Raw genomic sequence first — 7,295 nt, 5'->3', positions numbered from 1 at the left:
GATACACTGTTGTCAATATTAATGTGAATAATGAAAAACGCCTATAATGGACAAAACAAAAGAATTATAAATGAATAAAAAACAAATGGAAATAACAATTTGAGTTGAATAACTATATTTAACTAGATAAAGTTAACAAAATAGAATAAGAGAAAATATTCTAATAATAATAAATTCTATTAAAATAATAGAAAAGAATTAAAAAAAACTACGTACTTAGATTGGCACTATAGAGATAATCAACATAGATAGACATAAAAGATGTAGGCGAAAGAAGAAATTAAGGAAGAAGTAGAAAAAAATATATCGGGTTTGTGGATTGAATAAACCCGATATATTTTTTTTCTATTCATCTTAGATCAATTTATATCAATAAAATAAAAATCGATTTTTTCATTAGCGAAGACGCAATTTTAAGGTAATAAGTGTATAGTATGAATAGAACAAGAGAGAGGGGGAAATACTAAAGAAAAGGTTAGTCAAAGCTATATACAAGTTAAGTTATCACACCCTCGTTTTTTTATTTCATTAATAAAAATGGAATTTCGGTTATTGATTAAGGTGAAGTTCCGTAAAAACACCTGCCTTCTTTAAAATATCATGAACAGTTCCTGTAGGTTGAGCACCCTTTTCAAGGAAATATAGAATAGCAGGAACATTTAAATAGGTTTGATTCTTTATCGGATCATAAAAACCCACTTTACGAAGATCTCTTCCTTCTCTTCGGCATCGAACATCAATTGCAATGATTCGATAAACGGCTCATTGGGATAGATGTAAATTTTAAGTACCCCCCCCCAGAACCGTATAAGAAGTTTTCTCCTCGTACGGCTCGAGGAAATTCAAAGTTATGTATAGAATTCTAATTAATGTCAAATAGATCTATAGATTATTAAATCAATTAGACTATGATTTAAAAATTTTTTTCTTATTCTTTTGTTTTTCTTTTGAAAAAAAAAACTCATTCTTATCCCCATAACTCAAGTTGGATAACTCTCACGCAAAGGAAAAAAACCCTTAAGCTTAAGCATTTCATTTATTGAGCGGTCTCTAACCTCTTTATTTTTGCCTGTCTCCGTTAGAATCTATTTCGATTCTTCATTCTGATCTAGTTTAGTTATTGAGACAATTGAAAAAGATTTTTACTTGTTCCGGGATCCTTTATCCTTTCCTTGAATCATTGGGTTTAGACATTACTTCGGTGATCTTTAATCGTTTCAAAATGGTAGCAACATACCATTTTTTTTGATTTCCTTTTTATCAAAGAATCATATAAATAATGGATTCTCGTGTGATACACTTTTAATCCAATTTGATGTTTGAATTTGAAACTTGTTCGAATTGGATCCTTTCGATTTGTATACCGAACCTATACTTACGAAGTAGTTTTAACTTATTGATTGACACTAACCCTAGATCTCTGCCCTTGATAAATGAATCAATACTTTCTACTCGAGCTCCATCATGTACTATTTACATCAAAAACCCTAAAAAAAAAAAAGAGCTCGAGTGCAACCGAACAAACTATGTCGAGTCAAGAGCATCTTCATTCCTATATAATATAAAATGGTGGGTGTAAGAATCCACAGTGGATCATGTCCTTCAAGTCGCACGTTGCTTTCTACCACATCGTTTTAAACGAAGTTTTACCATAACCTCTAATTTCTTGGAACTGGTATGTAATTGATTCATTTATGGAATCATGTATAGTCATTGGGTTAGTTGGTCCATAGTAATCTATACTCTTATGACATGGGTAGTTTTTGAAAAAGTCTTAGCAATACTTCAATTTATTGAAACCCATATTTTATTGTATATATTGTATCAATAACATTTTTTTGTATGAGTGCAATATTTATTTCTCTATATATAGATATTTTCTAGATAGAGAGAGATTTTTTGAAATTTCTATAAAATCAATTAAGAAATAATTAATTACGAATAATTAAGAATCTCCATTTTTCAATTTCTTCATAGAATGGATTCACGAGTTTAACACTTCTTCGAGTACCAAGGACTCATAAGAAATAATTAAAAAGATTTACTTGATTGAAAATTTACTACCTAAATATTATATTATAATATTATTTGAATAAATTTTTGTAAAGGATTTATTACATTTGATTATGATAAATAAATGTATATTCGGGATTAACCCATCAATTAGATAGATCTAAAATAAAAAAAAAAAAAAGAAATAAAACGATAAAAATAGATAATAACAATACATACATATCAGCATTTTCTGCCTAGTTTATTTAACTTAAGAGACTCAATAATCTTTCCTTAAAATAAAGTGAAAAAGATGTATGAATTGTTACTTGGATTTACAATTATTCATTACAGACAAACATACGAAAAAATGAGGTGAAAAGAAATACATAATATGTTACATATGTAACTTGATTCTTTGTTAATCAGATTCGGGCAGATATTCAAATTGATATCTTCCGTTATGGATTAACTCCTATCTACCCCCAATTAGATCGAGTAGATGCATCATAAATAAAAAAAGGATCCTACGGGGGACTGGACTAGTTTCGGAGGTGCTAGACTATCTTGTATAAGGCGAAAGTCAAACAGATCTAGAGTAAACGATTGTTCCTACCTATTTTTTTTTATTTGACTCTAAAATTTAGTACCCTAAACCCTAAATAGGTCTTAAGTTTCTTAAGACCATTAATTCAATTCCATTAGTGCCAAAAACACAAGACCTTCGTGTTTATAATTCAGAAATCCACAGAAAAAAAATACTCGGGTTTCACAAACCATTTAAGAGATAGAGAATAATAGAGGCTTTCGCATTTCTGAAATGCATCATTATAAGAAAATAATAAAGAACAATCACATTCGATCTATATTTAGACTCTTAAGCATAAGGTTGTTTAAAACGGCAATCTATAGTCTGATATCGAATATTTTTCCATATATCTTATAATATACTATTATTATATATAATAATAATACGCATACTCTGGGACGGAAGGATTCGAACCTCCGAATAGCGGGACCAAAACCCGTTGCCTTACCACTTGGCCACGCCCCATTTATATTCAACACTAATAAACACTAATATTGGTAGTGCTTAGTCGTCAATTCCAGTACAAATATTTATAGAATAAATTAGATTGTTGCTCAGATTTTGATACGTTTATAGATCCAATTAAACTCAATTTATTGATCATTACATATAATTCCATTAAGATATTGTATGAAAGTAGGATTTCTTCTATTCTCGTTTTATTTGAGAATTGAAGGATTTTTGATTGGCTGAGTTCAAATCAAAGAAAGGTTTTTTGACCTACTTTATGTTATTAATTTTTCCCTTATCCCTTATATCATAGCAATAATAGGGGATTAATAACTCAATCAAATCAAAAGAAATACAATTATCTTCAAGAACAAAGAAAAAAAAATTGTTATGCTTAATATCTTAAGTTTCATCGGTATCTGTCTTAATTCTTTCCTTTATTCAAGTAGTTTTTTCGTCGCCAAATTGCCCGAGGCCTACGCTTTTTTGAATCCAATAGTAGATGTTATGCCAGTAATACCTCTATTCTTTTTTCTATTAGCTTTTGTTTGGCAAGCTGCTGTAAGCTTTCGATAATATTTTTAATACTGTCCGAGACAAATTCATGATTTACTAGAAAAAAAAAAAAAAAGATTCTAACTAGTTATAAGATCAGATAAGTTGTACATACAGTCTGAAGCTTTAAGTTGAATCCAATATTGAAATTATTCTATAGCTATGATAAATCTGGATCACTCTCATTTTCTTATTCTTACTTTTTTCCTTTGAACGACCCTCTTCGAGTCCCCCACAATATAGAATTGTGGGTATGAAATCCAATTTTGAGTAATCAAGGACTCAACTCTTAAAATTTTTTCCTATTTATAGAAATAACTTCACTGCATTTCTTGGTGTCAAACCAGATTAAAATAGAGAATCTATTCTCTTAAAAAAAAAATGATCTTGGAGATTGTGTAATGCTTACTCTCAAACTATTTGTTTATACAGTAGTAATATTCTTTGTTTCTCTCTTCATTTTCGGATTCCTATCTAATGACCCGGGACGTAATCCGGGGCGTGAAGAATAACAAAATCAGATTTTTTTTCCTTGCTTGATTTTGAAATGTTCTTAACATTTTATCTATTCCACATCTTTCCTCAACTATAAAAAAATACCAAGTAATTGACAGAAACGGAAAGAGAGGGATTCGAACCCTCGGTACAAAAAAATCGTACAACGGATTAGCAATCCGACGCTTTAGTCCACTCAGCCATCTCTCCCCAAATTGAAAAAGGATAATTACTATGATACATTGTATAAAAAATAGAAAATAAAGGCTTGAAAAAAGCCCTTCTTTATCTCTCTTTATTATCTTTATCTACCCCTTTATAGATATATAATTTCATTATATTGATATAGATAATTATCTAGATATATCGATGGATATCTATCAAATCGATAAAAACTTTTTTTTATTAGGAATTCCATTTAGATAAATTAGATTTCATTAGATAAGGGCTCAAAAGAAGAGATATCTTCAATCCTAATATATAAATAATACCAATATATTAAAGATTCATAAAAATATTTATAAATAAAAAGAAAGTACCTTTTTTAGTTTATTTCATCCGAAAAGCCCTTTTCTTTTTATTTTTAGTTCCACGGCCTGGCCTGGTCAGTACCTAGCCGGGCTTTTTTTGTTCCAATAAATCGTAGATCAAATTATTTATTTGATTTGAAAATGTTTTTGAAAAAAAAAAAAAATAGAAACAACAAGAATCCTAAGAAGATTTATTATTTCAATTCCTATGATACAGAAAAAGATGATATAGAATCAAGGTTCGATTTCTTATTATTATTTTTTAGTACTTTACTAGAATAAAAAACTTGTTAATTAGTTAATTAAAACGAGTCCTCTTTTCCTAATCTCATTAGTGGCCCTGATGAAAATACGTCAACGCTCAAATTTTCATGATTATTTTCTGATCCGATCTTTTTATTACTTATTAATACGACTTATTTTCGTCTTCGACAAAAGGTCCATTTATATACAATAATTGCATTGTAGCGGATATAGTTTAGTGGTAAAAGTGCGATTCGTTCTATTAATCCCTTAATAGTTAAGGGATCCTTCGGGTTGATTAATATTCCGATCAAAAACTTTATTTCTTAAAAGGATTTAATCCTTTACCTCTCGATGAAAGATTCGAGGAAAAATAAAAATTCTCGTGATTTGTATCCAAAAATATGTTCTAAATTGAAAAAATTGGATCATGAAATTACGAAACATAATTTTATTGAATTGGATCAATACTTCCAATTGAAGGAATAAGGGATCCATGGATAAAGGTGGAATTTTTTCTAATCGTAACTAAATCTTCAATTTTTTCTTTGTATAAGGGAGATTGAAGCAAAACAAAATAGCTATTAAACAATGTCTTTGGTTTACTAGAGACGTCGACATCGTTTTTTTAGCTCGGCGGAAACAAAATACTTTTCCTAAGGATTATATTAAATAGAAATAGGGAACGAAATAAATAACTGGAAAGATTGTTATAATCTCCTCTTGTATAGGGATCATCTATAAAGCGGGTCCTTTTGAATGCATTCAGACGGAAAGGCTGACATAGATGTTATGGATGGTATTTTTTTTTGTTTACATCTTATAAATTTAGGAATTTATCCATCTTCCATAAAGGAGCCGAATGAAACCAAAGTTTCACGTTCGGTTTTGAATTAGAGACGTTCAGTTCAAAATGATGAATCAACGTCGACTATAACCCCTAGCCTTCCAAGCTAACGATGCGGGTTCGATTCCCGCTATCCGCTTATCTTATCTTATAATATTCTTATCTTATAATTTATATATATTATAAATAGAAATTAATTAATAATGGAATTACTCAAATAAAAATTTTCAATTTACTTAATTTTAACTAAATTTTAACTAATGTATTAGTTAATGTAATGCATCATTGAATTCAATATGCAATTTCCGGAATTCTCACACATTTTTTTTACGAACAAGAGAGGTGAAAATACGAAAAAAAAAATTGGAATCAAAAGCGTCCATTGTCTAATGGATAGGACATAGGTCTTCTAAACCTTTGGTATAGGTTCAAATCCTATTGGACGCAATTTTTTTTCATATATTTTTTTTTAGTTTTAAATTTTCTATATCATGTCAAGAAAGGAAAGATTTTGAATGATTTGAATAAGAGACGCTTATTTATTAATAGTAATTTATAAATTAGTTTTAATATTAATTGTAACTCTAGTTTTAGATTTATTATATAAATAAACTAATAATTCAATTCTGTTTTATTTGAAGATAAGATATTAGTAGAAAGGATATTCAAATTCCAAATATTAAGATATTTATGATATTCTAAATATATTATTAGAAATATAATCTAATTTTAACTTTAACTATATTTATAAAAAAATTTCTTAATTGTATTTACATTTCATTTTAATATTGATATATATTTCTAGAAATATTATCTACTTTCTTTAATATATTTATATATATTTTTTATTTTATATAAATTATATATATATATATTCTACCTACTAACACCTAATAAATGAAAAGAATGAAATTATTTCATGTTTCAATTTTAACATTTGAAAGTTCTAAAATTGATTTATACTTTACTTGTTTTCTTTTATACTTGGTCTTGAAGTAGAAAACGTTCCATCTGTTCCTGAATAGCTTCTTTCAAAAGGGCTTCCGCTTCAGTGGTCAATGTCTTCGTAGAAGAGATTATTTCTTGAAACTGAGGTTTATTCGTTTTTACGTAAGTACGTAACTCAAGAAGAAATTTCCTTACTTGTCCAATTTCTAATGAATCAAGATAACCATTAGTTCCGGTATAAACAGTCATTATCTGTTCGTCTACCGTGAGAGGTGCTGATTGGGATTGTTTGAGCAACTCACGTAATCGTTGACCTCTTGCCAATTGATTCTGAGTAGCTTTATCGAGATCAGAAGCGAATTGCGCAAAGGCTTCTAATTCGGCAAATTGAGCCAATTCCAATTTTAATTTGCCGGCTACTTGTTTCATGGCTTTAATTTGAGCTGCAGATCCTACTCTGGAGACGGAAATACCCACATTAATAGCAGGTCTGATTCCAGCATTGAATAGATCGGCAGATAAGAATATTTGTCCATCGGTAATGGAAATTACATTAGTAGGAATATAAGCTGAAACATCTCCCGATTGGGTCTCAACTATTGGTAAAGCAGTCATACTTCCTTCACCTAAAGCAGAACTTAATTTA

At 29.0% G+C, this 7,295-nt stretch overlaps 1 non-coding gene across 1 annotated transcript; it reads right to left on the bottom strand.

Annotated features, from left to right (window-relative positions):
- Nucleotides 1-4,203: 4,203 nt before the first annotated feature.
- On the bottom strand, nucleotides 4,204-4,291 carry TRNAS-GCU (transfer RNA serine (anticodon GCU)). The gene has a single exon. It is a non-coding gene; the product is annotated as a tRNA-Ser (tRNA).
- Nucleotides 4,292-7,295: the final 3,004 nt, after the last annotated feature.

This window comes from Cucumis melo, unplaced genomic scaffold, assembly GCF_025177605.1.
Source record: "Cucumis melo cultivar AY unplaced genomic scaffold, USDA_Cmelo_AY_1.0 utg000087l, whole genome shotgun sequence".
Taxonomy (NCBI): domain Eukaryota; kingdom Viridiplantae; phylum Streptophyta; class Magnoliopsida; order Cucurbitales; family Cucurbitaceae; genus Cucumis; species Cucumis melo.
The sequence above is the reverse complement of the archived record's forward strand: the minus strand, read 5'-3'. Positions and strand labels throughout refer to the sequence as shown.